The sequence below is a fragment of the Carica papaya genome, chromosome 5 (genome assembly GCF_054855325.1).
Source record: "Carica papaya isolate Zhongbai chromosome 5, ASM5485532v1, whole genome shotgun sequence".
Classification (NCBI taxonomy): Eukaryota; Viridiplantae; Streptophyta; class Magnoliopsida; order Brassicales; family Caricaceae; genus Carica; species Carica papaya.
The window spans coordinates 36620654-36636066 of record NC_142313.1 but is presented as its reverse complement, the minus strand read 5'-3'; the positions used below and the strand labels follow the sequence as shown (position 1 = coordinate 36636066).

Sequence of the window (15413 nt, the reverse complement as noted above, 5' to 3'; positions counted from 1 at the left end):
TAGTCGAAGACTCACTTACTCATTCTTGAAAGCTTAGAAGCTTTAAAGTAAGAATATCTGAATTTTATTAATAATCTGAATTGTGTTTGCATAAAGGGGTGGTGGTCTCTATTTATAGGGTTGGCCATCTTTATTTTACTTAAACTAAGAAATAAGAATCCTAAATATAATTCTTAATTCTAATCTCAATAAAATTATGAAACTTAATTTAATTAAACTTAAAAAAAAATTATGTATTAAATTACTTTCTCCCTAGGCAGCTAGACTCCCATTTAGATTCCTTCTTTAAACTTCTTTTAGGTCTTGTATTTTTACTCTTTTTCCTTTCACTTTTTACAATAGTAACAGACAGAATTGGCCTTCCATAATTATGAAAGTTGACTCTTCTTCACCTTGGTCAAACTTCTTCTTCTTCATGCATACGGTCTTCTTCTTTTTTACTCCTCTCAATTTTCTTCTTATACTTATCTTAGGTGTTCTTCTCTTCATCTACTGGTGGCTGAGTAAAGGTCTCCTTCCTTGATGCAGATATGTAATTACATTAAAACTGCAAGGTGGTTTGCTTCAACGAGTGATCCTCTTTGGATTGAAGGTGTTCTTACTTGCATGTTTGTCTTCTTCTTTTGTGCCTTTTTTTCTGTTTGCTGCAATGTTTTTCTTGACTATTTTTTTCTCTATTTTGCTTCCATTTTGTAGGTCAGTTGGAGTCCACTGAGATGCTTCAAGCCTCTTCAAAGAGAAAACACAGCTCGTAATGGCTAGGTGACGGTGATTCCTGTGCAGGTGCGCGACATGGTGTTTCCTCCTTGCCCATGTTCTTCCCAAACCAGAACCAGATATTTTCAAGGCTCTTCTTGCATTTTTGGACCTATTGTTACAGCTTCTTGAGACTCAAAATCAATCCCTTGGGTAGTCCAACTTCGGATGAGAAGATTGAAAGCTTTTTGGAAGCTTTTAGCACGGGCTCGGGTGATACGTCCCTCTGGGACTTGAATCATTCTTCCTGCTTCTCTACAACTATCTTCTTCGTCTTTCATGTAAGCATCCTTCCTTGTGTCTCTTGTGTTTAGGTTTACATCACCTAGTCTTGGAGATTCCTGTTGATAGATATATTCCAATGGTTGGGGAAGTTGGGATCAATAGCATCTTTAACCAGCATATTTTTGTCACTAGAAATAGCATAATTAAGAAAAAATCTTACAAAGAAGCTAACTATGTCTTGCCATCTATCAGTCCATAAATGAATTTTCTGGCCATTGCTAACACACCATCTGGAATTATGGAGAATGAGAGTTTTAAGTTGTCAAATAGCTTTCCAGAGGGTAGTCCCATATATACCATTCTTGATTTTAGACATGTCACCATTTCCACCATTGATCCATTTGCACAAGATAACTGTTTTCCATAGACTGTTACTTTCATTCCAAAACCTTCAAATCCATTTCCCAAGAAGTGCTTTGTTAATCATGGTAATAGATCTTAGACACAAACCTCCCTTCTTGAGGGGTTTTTTTATTTCATTCCAATTTACTAAATAGAGTTTCTTGTTGGATCCGTCATCTCCCCATAGAAAATTCCTTTGTATGGCTTCCAGCTTGTTTGCAATATTAGTAGGGATATTGAGCACACTTAAGTAGCATATTCGAATGTTAGAGAGGGTGCTATTTATTAACGTCAGTCTATCCCATTTTGATAGCAATTATTTTTCCAATTTGATAACCTATTCTGGAACATATTGATGATGGGATCCCAATATTCTTTGTCTTTAAATTTGGCACCAAATGGTATCCCGAGATAGGTGATAGGCAATTCAGAGAGCTTGCACCCCAGAACTTGAGCTAATCCATTACCAGAGTTCTCCCCAAGTATCACTAGCTCTGATTTTTTGAGATGGATCTTAAGACCTGAAACAACTTGGAAACATAGTAAGATACATCTAAGGAAAACAAGGGAGCTAGCTTCTAGCTTGCAGCGAAAAATATGTGTAAAACATCAACATGTCCCCTCCCCTGACCAACCATGATTCCTTTGAGAAGATGCAACTCCTTAGCTTTCTCAATGAGTTTATTTAAAGCTTTCTTCATAATAATAAAAAGTAAAGGAGAGAGAGCGTCACTTTGCCTTAAACCTCTAGTAGCAATGAAAAGGTATAGGGGCCCCCATTCACAATAATAGCAAAACTAGTAGTGGATATGCAGCATTTGATCCATTGTCTCTATTTAGAACCAAATACTAATCTAAAAAGCATATAATCAATGAAGTGCCAGCTGACATGGTCAATGGCTTTTTCTATATCAAGCTTCATAGCGCGCCTTTCATATCATTTTTGAGGATTTCATCAACTGTTTCATTAGCTATCATAATAGAGTCCGCAATTTACCTTCTTGGAAGAAAAGCATGTTAACACTTCCTAATTATCTTATGCAATATTTTTAAAAGTCTTTCGACCACTGCCTTGAAGAGAAGTTTGTAAATACATTCGACAAGACTTATCGATTGGTAATCACCAATATTGGTTGGACTAGATTTTTTTGGAAATCATGATGATAAAAGTGGAATTGATTGATTTAACAAAGGATCCATGTTTGTGAAAGTCATTAAAGAACTCCATGATATCTTTTTTAAGAATATCCCCAAATGTTTGGAGAAATTTGAAATTGAAACCATCAGGTCCGGGGGCTTTGTCACCATCATAGTCATGTAGACATTCTTGTACTTCATCCTCAATAAATTTCATTTCCAGTTGAGAGCAGTCAACATTATTCAAATTATTGTAAGATAAACCATCAAGTCGAGGCTTGGAATTAATGCTCTCTGTGTAGAGTGTTTCAAAGTACTTACTAGCAGCCTCTCTCAGGCTATCGTTCCTTTTAGTAAGTATACCATTAATGGTGAGCTCTTCAACATAGTTAACTCTCCTGCAGTGATTTACTAGCATTTGGAAACATTTTGTATTTTTATCACCTTCCTTGAGCCATTTTTCTCTAGATTTCTACCTCCAAGAGATACATTATATAAGGGGAAGGACCTTTAGAAGCTCACCTTATTAGAGAAAGGGGCAACCTATCTTATTAAGAAGAAGAAAGGGAGTGAGATAGGTGACAGGTAGCTTGCTTCCAAGCCGGCTCGGCCGCGAGGAATCAAGAGATCTCTGCAGGGGTTGACTTGGATCTCGGATGACGGAAAAAGATAGCCAGAAGCGACGAGCAGTCGCGGTTCATATGTAACCAGTGTGCCAAATCAATTTTCAGAGCTTTCTTTGAGTTTTTATCAACTTGAGACAGGTTGTTGATTTCTTCTAATTTGTCAATAATTTCAATTTCTCTAATAATATCATTACTGACTTCTTCCTCTTTTTTGCCTGTTTCCTTAACCCATTTTTTAATTTCAACTTTAAGTCTAATGAGCTTGTGGACTAATCTGAAACTAGCAGTACCACTCACCTTAGTGTTGTTTCAAGTATCTGCTACTAAAACATTAAAACTGTCTAATGTGATCCATTTTTTATTCAGACAGAAAGGGATAGGGCCCCACTTTATACCATCCATAGCAAGGAGAATGGGATAATGATCAGAGATAGGCCTGGGCATCAATTTTTGAATAATGTTATCTGAAGACAACAGAATATCCGAGGAGATAAGAAATATGTCAATTCTGGAGAAAGGTTGGTCACATTGATTGCTCCATGTTCAATTTCCACCCTTTAGAGGAATATCATTGAGTTCTAAATTATTTAGAATTGAGTGAAAATCATCAATGCTATTGTCGGATTGACTGCGACACAATCTTTCACATCTCTGTAGAACCATATTAAAATCACCATCAATGATGCATTTGTTACCCCACAAACTTTTCAAATTATTCAATTCACTTTCTAACATGTTTCTCTCAATATTGTTGCCTCTACAATAAACACATGCAAAATACTAAGAATCACCATTAACAATATTAGAGAAAAGACAAGCAAGAGTGATCTCACCCTTGATTATGTTCTGGAACCAGACTCTATCTACCCTTCACATAATCAGAATACCACCAGCGGTACCTTTGGCTAACAGGAAGTTCCATCCGATTTCATTACCCCTCCAGAGGCTTTTAATGTGCTTCACACTGATTTCTTCCATCTTTGTTTTTTGGAGACAGATTATAGTTGTTTTCCAACGGCTAATACATCCTTTAAGAACTCTTTTTTTTGTCATTGATACCTCTAACATCCCAAAAAAGTATGTTGTCTATCATTTGATTGATTTAATATTTTTTTTCTTTTCCCTTACCAATCTCCTTGATTTTTTTTCTTTTTTTTTTCCTTCATAGTTGATGGAGGAATGCAATCTTCTCAATTCCTGAGTGCTTCATGTAGGCTATTTTTTTTTCCATACTTTTAACATCAGCATGTCTTTTTACCTTTCATTAACATTCTTTCTAGTTCAAAGAGTAGTGAGTGAATGTCCATGTTATATCCAAAAAAAGAAGCACCCAAAAACTCATTAATATAGAAATGTTCTTGAGGATCCATTAAGAGTAATAATCAGTGTTATTACTTTTGTTCTCATTTATAAGTCTCTCCAAAGCCGAGATTACCTCAAATAAAGTGGTATCATTCTTCTCTTGCTCAAGAGGCATGATGGGTTCTACGTTGCTCAGAATTATTTATATTCAAGAAATGGGGAGATGTTCTTCCTCTAGATTGATCGGAGAGCTGTTAAAGAAATATGTTCATTACACCATTCATTCGAGTTGAAGAAAGAAGAAGTCATGTCGCATAAGTGATGAATTTTCGTTGGCATTGTAGTTGAAAACATAGCCTTTTCCTGGGCATTGTTGTTATGCCTGACAGAATTGATTTCTCTTCTCCATTCCCATTTAACTTTCTGCATCTTCAATTTGGGGCCATTTGATTTTGGGGTTTTTGGGAGTTTGCTTAGGCCAGCTAGATTGGTCCATTTTTCTTTTCAGCACAGAAAGTTTGGGCTTCATTGGAGAGTCATATTTGGGCCTGGACCAATACTTATCCCAAAAATGTTGGTTTTTTAGGGTTTGTCTACTTGTTTGTTCTTTTTTATATTTAGAAAGACACTATTTTTTGCAAGAGTGGTACTATGTAAAGAAACCTAACAGGCAGAAAAATAAGATTAAATGATATTTAATTTTTCTCTCTTGTGAAATGTGTAATTGGTCAAGAGTACATTTATACATGTAAGAGAAAGGAAAAAATAGGAAAAAATGGTTTCTGGAATCTACCAAAACTTAAAGTCAAACACCACAACAACCAACCACTCAAAAAAGGAGAAAAAATCTTGGCCCTTCATTTTAGGTTATTAATTTAGAAGGTCCACCAACACATGTTCTTTCATTTTTTCACCCGCCCCTCAAAATGAAACTCATTAACTTTCTGACTCTTTGAGCTCCCCATTTCTTCTTGGTTGTTTGTGTTTTCTTGTTGTAGGTGCTTCATCTTGAAAAGAAGTCGATGATGTGCTGAAGTTCCTAAGGGTTTGGTGAGCAGATCCGCGAGCTGTTCTCTCGAGGTAACGTGTTTTGTTTTGATAAAACCTTTTTGTACCTGGTTGCAGACTATGTGGCAATCGATGTCTAAATGTTTTGTTCATTCATGAAAAATTGGATTTTCTGCGATGTGTTATGCGGCTTTGTTGTCATAGTTAAGTATTATGGATAAATAAGGCGTTATCTGGAAATCTCGAATGAGATAAGTGATCCACTGAACTTCACACACTGTAGAAGACATACTTCTATACTCAGCTTCTGCGGAGGACTCACTTACCATTGTCTGCTTTTTTATTTTCTAAGAGATCAACGACGACCCAAAAAAGATGCAGAAGCCCATGAGAGATTTACGAGTCATCGGGCATGATGCCCAATTTGAGTCACAAAAGGCTTGGACTTTGAAGTCATTTCTTCTCGGGAAGAAGAGGCCTTATTCCGAATACTACTTTAAGTGTCTGATGACATGGAGTGTAGTGTCGAGATGTGGCCGTCTAGGATGTTGCATGAACCCACTCAAATATTGGGTGGAGTAGGATATGTCGGGTCTGGTGAAGTTGAGGTAGAGCAGGCGGCCAATTAAACGCCTATACCTCTCTGGATCTACTAAAATTTCTCTTTGTTTTGTATTTAATTTTAGTCCAGAAGGTAAGGGAAAATGACTTCCCTTTACATCCTCCATTTCTGTATCCTATAAAATATCCTTGATGTATTTTCTTTGGCTGATGTAGATACCTTCCCTTGACTTGGCTATTTCGAACCCAGGAAAATATCTTGCTTGTCCAAGATCCTTTACTGTGAAAGCTTCATACAGGGCATGCTGAACTTTGCGGATTTCTCTATCATCAGGACCTGTAAGGATTAAGTCATCTACATACACCACAACTGCAACATAATTTCTTTTTATTCCTATTGTGAATAGACAATGATCAGCTTCTCATTTTGTGAAACTGATGGACTGGAGCCTTGAGGTGAGCTCCTTGTTCCATTGGCGTCCAGCATGCTTTAGACCATATAGGCTCTTAGTCAAACGGCATACATGTCCTTCATTGGCTTTAGAATAACCCTCCAGGGGTTTTAGATATAGCTCTTCCTCTACGAACTCGTGTAAATAAATATTTTTGATGTCTAATTGGTACATTGGCTAGTCATTTGTGGCTATTATAGCAATGAGCAATTGAACCGTGATCATTTTGGCCACCGGTGAGAAATTATCATGGTAGTCGATACCAAACTCTTGGTTGTAACTTTTGGTAACAAGTCTTGCCTTATACCTGTCAACTAAACCATTTGCATTATATTTAATTTTATATATCCATTTGGAGTCAATCGCTCTCTTTCCTTTGGGTAATACAGTTAATTCCCAAGTGTTGTTGTCTTCCAGCATAGATAATATGGCCTGCATAGTCTCAACCCACCTATTATCTTCTTTAGCATCCTTGTATGATTTTGATTCTTTTGTAATAGACACATGTGTGATGAAATTAATATAGTCATGATTGTATGCAGGTGAGGTGGACATGAGGAAGGGGGGCTCAGGTGCAGGTGGCACAGTGACATGAGCAATAAAGTCTTCCATCCAGATGGGCCTGCTTCTCACCCTGGTACTCCTACTGACTTCAGGCTCTTGGGGTGTAATGTGATGTGAGGGAATTTCTTCCCTGTTTTGTAGCTGGCTATTGAATATATCTAGTATGTTAATATTGGGTGTCAGTAACGGTGTGTTATGGTAGTCTAGTTGAGGAGGTTGTGTTTGATATGGATAAACATGTTCAATACAACATCTCTTGACAAAATTGTTTCCCTGTTTGATATGTCATATAGTTTGTGTGATTTAACACCAGTTGCATACCCTAAGAAAATGCATTTTAAGGCTCTAGCATCAAATTTATTTATTTAAGGGTAAACATTGGTAGCAAAACACGGGCAGCGAAAAACCCTTAGGGTAGAGTAATCTGGTCATTTTTTGTGCAAAACTTCATAGGGAGGTTTCCATTTTAAAACGGAGCTTGGTAAAACATTTACTATATATGTGGCTGTAAGTATCGCTTCACCTCAAAAACCTTTTGGTAAATTTGATTCAAACATAAGTGCTCTGGCAACTTGCAGTAGGTGTTTCTGTTTCCTTTCTACCACACCATTTTGTTGTAGTGTGTATGCAACAGGTTCTTTGATGCACAATGCCCTTTTCTTGAAAAATATTTTCGCATGAAGTATTTATAAATTTAATGTCATTGTCTGTCCTAATGACCTTGATTATTTTTTAAAATTGGTTTTGTATCAGGTTGCAAAAATATTTTAAAATGCTCAGTACAATTGTTTTCCCTTTTAGTGAATAACTCCACGTAGTTCATGAAAAATCATCCACTATAGTTAAAAAATAAGATGCACCATAAATGGAATTAATAAGGTAAGGACCTCAAAAATTAACATGTATCAAACTAAAGATGTCATTAGTAGTAATGGAACTTTTGGGAAAAGAGAAGTATTGTTGATTTATTAATGGGCATATTTCACAAACATATGAATCTACACTATTTGATAACTTTAGGCTGGGAACGTGAGTCATTTTTTTTTGTGGATGTGTGACCGAGTCTTTTGTGCCAAGTTGTAGGTTGTTTTCTTGGGTGTGGCTGCTGCATGCTTTATCGGGATCTATGTCTTTACTTAGGGTGTACAGGCCCTCCATTATTATTCCCTTCCTTAATATTTTGTTAGTCATTAAATCCTGCACAAAACAATGGTTGGGATAAAAGAATATGTAGGTATTTGATGTTTGGGTTAATTTTCTGACAGAAATCAGGTTGCAAGCAAACTTTAATATGTAAAGGACATCGTCTAATATTAGATCATTACACAATCTTACGGTTCCTTTGTGGGTCGAGTGACTCAAAGTTCCATTTGGTAGTGAAATAGGTATTGTGGGTTCCAACTTTACGGGTTTCGAAAGTATACCAAAATCATAGCATATATGTGATGTAGCACCTGTGTCTATTACCCAGGTACGTATATCATTAGAGGTATGTAAAAAATATCAATTAAGTTATTTACCGGTAGGGCCAGAGTAGCCCACGCACCCTGCAGATTCTATTGCATTTGTTCCTTGATTCTTCATATACTTGCTGATTTCTTAATGTATGAATGTGGCTATTTTGGTGCCCCATTTTGTTTTGGATGCTTCAGTTTTGGTACCATCTGGGATATTATTTGCTAATGTATTTGCTTTCTCTTTGTTTTTTTTCCCTTTGAGTTATGCGAACCATTCTGGGTAGCCGTGGAGTTTAAAACATGTGCCTCTTGTGTGCCCTGTATTTTTGCAATAAATATATATTTCGTTATCCCTTTCTTTCTTTTGGTTTGGAAGTTTTGGATTGTCTTTCAAACTGGCATAACATGCAATGGGCATCCCTTCAAGTAGATTGATGTTGTGTATTTCTCTTTGTTTTTTAACACTAATCACCATGGAATAAGCTTTGTTGACAGCAAGTAGGGGTTCCATGATCAATATTTAGTTTCTAACATGGTCATATGAGTCATTGAGACCCATTAGGAATTGGATCAGGTTATCAGTGTTATCAATCTCATTATGTTGTGTTGCAGCATGACAAGTATAGGCCTTAGGTGAGTCAGCTCATCCCATAGCCTTTTTAGTTTAGTATAATAGGCTGTGACATAAAGATTTGACTACATTTTAACTAATACAGCAGAGGTTTGTTACTTTCTATATACCCTTCTTTTATTTCATCCCACAAGTTCTTTGCGGATGTAGTGTATAGGAAAGCACTGGCCAGCTCCTTGTTCATCAAGCTGAGAATTCAGGATACCACCATGCTCTCTATTTTGTGCCATGGTTCATACTCCACTGCATCAAGTTTGGGTTTTTGTATATGCCATCAACAAGAACAACTTTATCATTTGCTCTTAATGCAATCACCATAGCTCGACTCCAAGACAGATAGCTGGAGCCATCAAGAGTAGTTGTAACAAGTTGCATTCTGGGTTGATCCAAGTTTAGAAGAGTTAGCACATCTGTATTAGGGTTTGCCATTAAAGGTAGATTAATGATGTACAGTATTGTAACAAAAACAAAACAGTGCTTAGCAAAGGCACTGCTTTGATACCATGTAAAGAAACCCAACGGGTAGAAAAATCGGATTAAATGATATTTAATTTTTCTCTCTTGTGAAATGTGTAATTGGTCATGAGTACATTTATACATGTAGGGGAAAGGAGAAAACCGGAAAAAATGGTTTTTGAAATCTACCGAAACCTACAGTTGTACACCACAATAACCAACCACTCAAAAAAGGAGAAAAAATCCTAGCCCTTCATTTTAGGTTATTAATTTGGACGATCCACCAACACATGTTCTTTTTCTTTCATACTGATACCACTGCAAAGGGATTTCGAATTTTAAAATTTTTAAGAAGAGAAGTCGAGTCGGGTGGCTTTGCCGAACACAACAAGGGGTTCGAGTTATGATTGCTCAGAGCAGCGACAAAGGTTTTCTTCTCTGTTGACATAAATGAGTCATTGAAAGAGCTGTTACAGTTAGGGCAACAAAAAAATGCCAATCTGGTGCATGGGGAAACCTCACCATTATAGGGTTTGAGAATGGGAGTAGCCTCACTAGATTTCAGAGAAAATGGGTTCGATAATGGGGTCTCTGTAAGTTCAAAGATGGTTTTCATGAAGCGCCACCATCCACTCATCTCAAATTTCCTTTTTTAAAAAAAAAAAGACAAGGGCTCTCCTCGTCTGGTCAAGATTAGAGCGAAAACAGTCGGTGATATCGACCTCTGGTGTTGGTACCCCATGAAAAACCACCTTTATTCTAGTAAAAATCATTAAGGGCATCCACAATCTAAGAAACTTCAACCTTGTTGAGGGATATTGATATTTTGTTTCCTCGTTTGTTATCACATATTCTAATGTCTTCCAACTTCTTACCCTCGCAACAAATGTCGTATGATTTATGTCCTATTAGCACAAAGTGTTTAGTGTCTGGAGGTATCATGATTCTAGAGAAGGGCTCGTGGCTTGATCGGCCCAATGGCTGACCCCGGTCCTTAGAGTGAGACATTAATGCCTCAGTGTTGGAGCGAGTAGAAATGGACGGAAGAGAGAGATGCGAGGGAGATGCACGAGGAAATAGAACAGGGAAAAAAGAATTTTAGAGAGAGAAAGTTTTAGAGAGAGAGTTCTGAGTCTAATTCTTCAAAACTAACTACAATCTACCATATCTCTTTGTGTATGCTTATAAAAAAAATTATTACTTAAAGTAAAGCTACTACAGTTCAATAGTTTATATTGATCTTCTTGGGAAGAGATTTACCAGTACTTCCACTGATGTACCCTCTCAGCATAAGTATATCATAAATCTTCTCGTTCGCTCAAATATTACAATGGCCAAATCTGTCACCATTCCACTTGCCACCGAGTCAACACTTATAATTTTTTTCAGTACTTCTTTAACAGATCCTTCTAAATATATAATAGTTGTTGGAAGTCTCCAGGACTGTGTCTCACTCCCATTGATAAGATGTCTCAATTCATGCATCGACGTATTACTGATCATTAGAATGTTGTCAAGCGCTTGCTTCATTATCTTTATAATACAACTAATCATAGTCTTACCTTGCATCGTGACATGTCTCTTTCGCTTTATGCCTTCTCAGATGTTGACTATGCATATAATGAGGATGACTACACATCCACTAGTGTTTATATCTGTAAGTGCTTATATTTTTTACCTCCGTTGCAATGTCATATACTGGTCCTCCAAGAAACAATGCACGGTTACATGATCCTCTAGTAAAGCTCAATATTTTCCTGTTACTGCTACAATTGCCAAGTTATATTGAATTTTTTCTCTTATAACTGAGTTTGCCATTTGTGTTCCTGCGGCTCTAGTTATCTATTGTGATAATGTTGGTCCAATTCATGTTTGTTTCAATCATGTCTTCTATTTACGGATAAAGCATGTTGTAATTGGTTATTATTTTATTCAGGGTCAAGTCCAAAGTAGAGTTTTACATGTCATCTATATGTCCTCAAAAAATCAATTAGTAGATGTCTTGACCAAGCCTCTTCCACATACTCGCTTTCAACTTTTGAAGATCAAGATTTGATCTCCACAGGAGCTTCATCTTGAGGGGCATATTAAACAAAATAAATGTGCATTTTCGTAATTGTTATAAAAATTTAATTGAGAAAAAATCTTATAAATTAGATAATTAGGTAGAATTAGAATATTTGATTGATAATTAATCTCATCTTATACATATATATATACCTCAACTTTATTTAACGAAAATCAAGTCATTACCTCAAGAAAGGTCACATTACTCACTACCTCCAATATTAAAAGCTTGCAGCATTTAACTCTTCATCATAGGGAAGGGATGTCAAATCTATAGTTACCTTTTGCTAATCTGAAATCAATTGGAATTATTGGAGATTGATTGTAAGAACGAATCCTAATAATTAAAATTAAACAGATAATTTTTATAAAGATAATTCAAGATAACTTTAATTTTCCTTTTGCAATATATGTTGTGGTAGCTAATGGGTCATCCATCAAATCTAACATAGGAAGGTCTAACTTGTCAGTATAAGATGCATGTGTTTTTGTTATATGGACTGACTGTGTATATCAGGAAAAAAAATTCTTTAGAAATTATTAGTTATTAAGAAAATGTTCAAATAAATAAAATTGAAATAATAAGATAAGCTTATGGAATGATTGGTCATATATCCATGACAATATGTAGTATTCATGACTAATATATATTACAAAAGACTGATACATCTGATGTCAAAAGTTGTCTTACGCCTACGCTTGTAACTATAATGTTGTCTAAAACTTAAAATTATCAATTAGTTAGGCAAAAACATGCAGACACATAAATATAGGTGTGCCTTCTTAATTTCATGTTTAAGATTAAAAGGAAAATAAAATAGAACACGAATCTAGGGATATAAGGGGGAGTCTATTGAAAATCTATACTGGATTAAAATACTTTATGACAGAAATTCCTTTTAGAAATGAAAAGCTATACAAATTTTAAACTCCTAACATGTGTGTTCTTTAAAATCTAAAAAGAATAAAATAAAAACACAACGAATAATAAAACAATAATTAAAAATATGGACAATGCAATGAAAGAGGGCAGAAGTGAGCGGAGTGGCTGATACGCGCCCCTCTCATGAAGACTCAAGTTTTCTTTAAAATTCTTTTTAAAAATAAATTCATTTCTAAAGAGAATAAAAAATATAGAGAAAGGATAGTATGTAACTTGTTTTTCAAGTAACTAATATCTCTCGAGCATTACTTGGTTTCTTATTACTCTTTGAGGTTGTTGTGTATTCCACATATAAGAAAAAAGAGTTTTCTTCAACTTCGTGTTCCATCTTTGACAACATAATTCCAAATGAGAGGATATTTGTAAGAGCTTTGCTCTTTTTCTTTCTAAGAATCCCTCTTTTTTCTAAAGAGGATAAATTATTTATATAGTCCAAGGTGATGAGAGTTAGTTAAATATTATTTAGGGCAATTTCCTCTTTTACAACTGTTATTATAGGCAATTTCCATTCGTTCATTGTTATTATATGCTATTTCTTTCTTTTTTTCACTCATAATTATTTTAAACATTTTTCATATTTTAGTATTACCAATTTAGAGATCCATGCTTGAGCAAGGCTTTTTTCCCTTTATTTTCTTTTCCTTTTTGATAGCTTTTATTAAAATCACTAGATTCTACTTGGGCATATGTCTGCCAAAATAAACACATACCTACCACATCATATAGGCACCTATCATACACGAAATGATATTATAACTATCAGCTTGACCTATTACTAGGTTTTTACTTTTTTCCTCATGTTTGTGCCCTTGGAATACACTTGACTTCAAAGCGTAAAACATCCTTGATTCTAATTGTAGGACCTCCAGTATCCACCATAAGTGTCTAATGTAAACCTTAAAACTTAATGTTTATTTTTAGTGTTAACTGTTATTTCATGTTTCTCACCAACATTGTTTTTCCTTTCTACATCATGTATGTGGAAATACATATTACACTTTAGCTCTTACATAACTAGCACTCTGGTGTTTATGGAATAACTTACATCTAATTTATATTTTGATGTAAATAAGAAGAATGAGTGAATTTTATAACTATTAGTGGGTATAATGTAAAAAGGTAGGACTGCACTTGGGCAAAAGATTTAACAAAAGGGTTTAATGACATTTTTTCCCTAGAAATAGAGGCTATAAAAACATTTAGTTGTTCAAAATTTAAACTAAAAGTAGAATCGAGAAGGAGAAACCTAGGGGAAAATAAAACCAAAAAGATGAGAATATCAAGATGATGATGAAGAAATAGAGGTAGAGATAATAGATAGCAGATTTAGTGTTGTATAATCATTAAGTACATTTGTGTAAATATGTTTCAAGCATGTCATAATAGGTCATGACTTGAGCTATAAAAACATAAGCAGATGCAACTCGTATTAAAAATATTAACTAAAGAAAATTGTGAAACTTGTTGTCTTATGACCTTTTTAAATCAACATATTCTTCTTGTCACCCTTCTCAGTTCAAGGTTCCATAAACCTTAATTAATATATATGTTTTTGATGAATTAATATATATTAGTATGTAATAATTAATCGTACACAAAAGGTTTTTCATATCACAATGATTATAATGAAAATAAATTTTTTATTTATAAAAAGATGTCATTTTCATTCTCATGTAAGATGTATTTAGTACAACAAAACCTCAACAGAATACACTTTAGCTCACCATCATCGTTTCACCAAGAAAAAAAGGAATCTATAGAAGATTTTTTGTGGAGGTTTAAGAAACCACTACGAAATTGAAAATGGTTGTATGTGTTTGTGATAGTTTATTGCAGTTTTGTAAATACTCGTATACTTAAATATTTTCAAACTATTACTTAAAGATTGAAAAGGAGAAGCCACAAAACTTCTGTAACTTTTCTTCAACATATACCCAGTCTCAAACTTGCCTTATCTTTCCATTCATCTTACCTCCTGCTTCATCACCATCTAATAAGTTCCTTTTGTCTACCTCCACCATGGCTTCCTTCATGTATAATAGTTGGCCTTCACAGTGACTCATGAACACATGATATAGTAGTTGGTAGAAGAGGAGTTGTAAATCTGGAGTGAGAAGTGAATCTGAGTTAACAAGTGAATTAAAAAGAAGCGATGAACCAAAGAATTCATAAGGATTTATCATAGAGGAGAGCTGAAAATGGTGGAATCTAAGGCATCAAATAAGTGTCTAGTCTTCATTTACTACATTATTAGCTTCATTTACTACATTACTAGCTATGGCTTTTGTCATGCCACTCAGTGTTTCTTGATATAAGCAACAAAGGTAATTTATTACTATGCTTCTATAACTTAAGGTCTCATATGTTATCATTGTTGCAGCTCCAATGATCATAAATGCTAGCACTCATTTTGTGTATATCACCAACTTTAGGTAACTTGTGCTTTTTGAATTAATCCTTTAAATCAACAAACTTGATTTATTGTGCATAAAATATGCATTATAAAATATTATACTATTATTTCAATAATTGTACAATATTCATTAAAAACCTTTATATGTGATTCACCAACATTATCAAAAGAGATTTTCTTGATTGTATAATTTAAAATCTCTACTCATAATCAAACTATCTGAGCAAGTAACTTCCAAACACTAGGTTATAAGTTGATAATAAACACACACATGATCATTTTATTAATGCATATACTAAAGTTATAAAATATCTAAATTGTCCATATGGTGGATTAATGGGCCTAAATATATCTCCTTTTATGTCTTCATACAATGCACGAAATTTGTTAGGAAAATTAATCCATAAATTACG

The 15413-nt window shown here is 34.8% G+C and overlaps 1 long non-coding RNA gene across 10 annotated transcripts; it reads left to right on the top strand.

Moving 5' to 3' along the window:
• Window positions 1–375: 375 nt before the first annotated feature.
• On the top strand, window positions 376–11430 carry LOC110826105 (uncharacterized). 10 transcript variants are annotated; one of them, XR_002541997.2, is made up of 7 exons: window positions 377–592; window positions 697–3284; window positions 3513–3664; window positions 5447–5528; window positions 6234–6356; window positions 7012–7106; window positions 11181–11430. It is a non-coding gene; the product is annotated as an uncharacterized LOC110826105 (long non-coding RNA). The 10 variants fall into 10 exon arrangements; XR_002541998.2 differs by lacking the exon at window positions 11181–11430 and adding an exon at window positions 9272–9683; XR_015819385.1 differs by lacking the exon at window positions 11181–11430 and having other exon boundaries at window positions 376–592; window positions 6234–6473; window positions 7012–7340.
• The last annotated feature ends 3983 nt before the right edge of the window (window positions 11431–15413 follow it).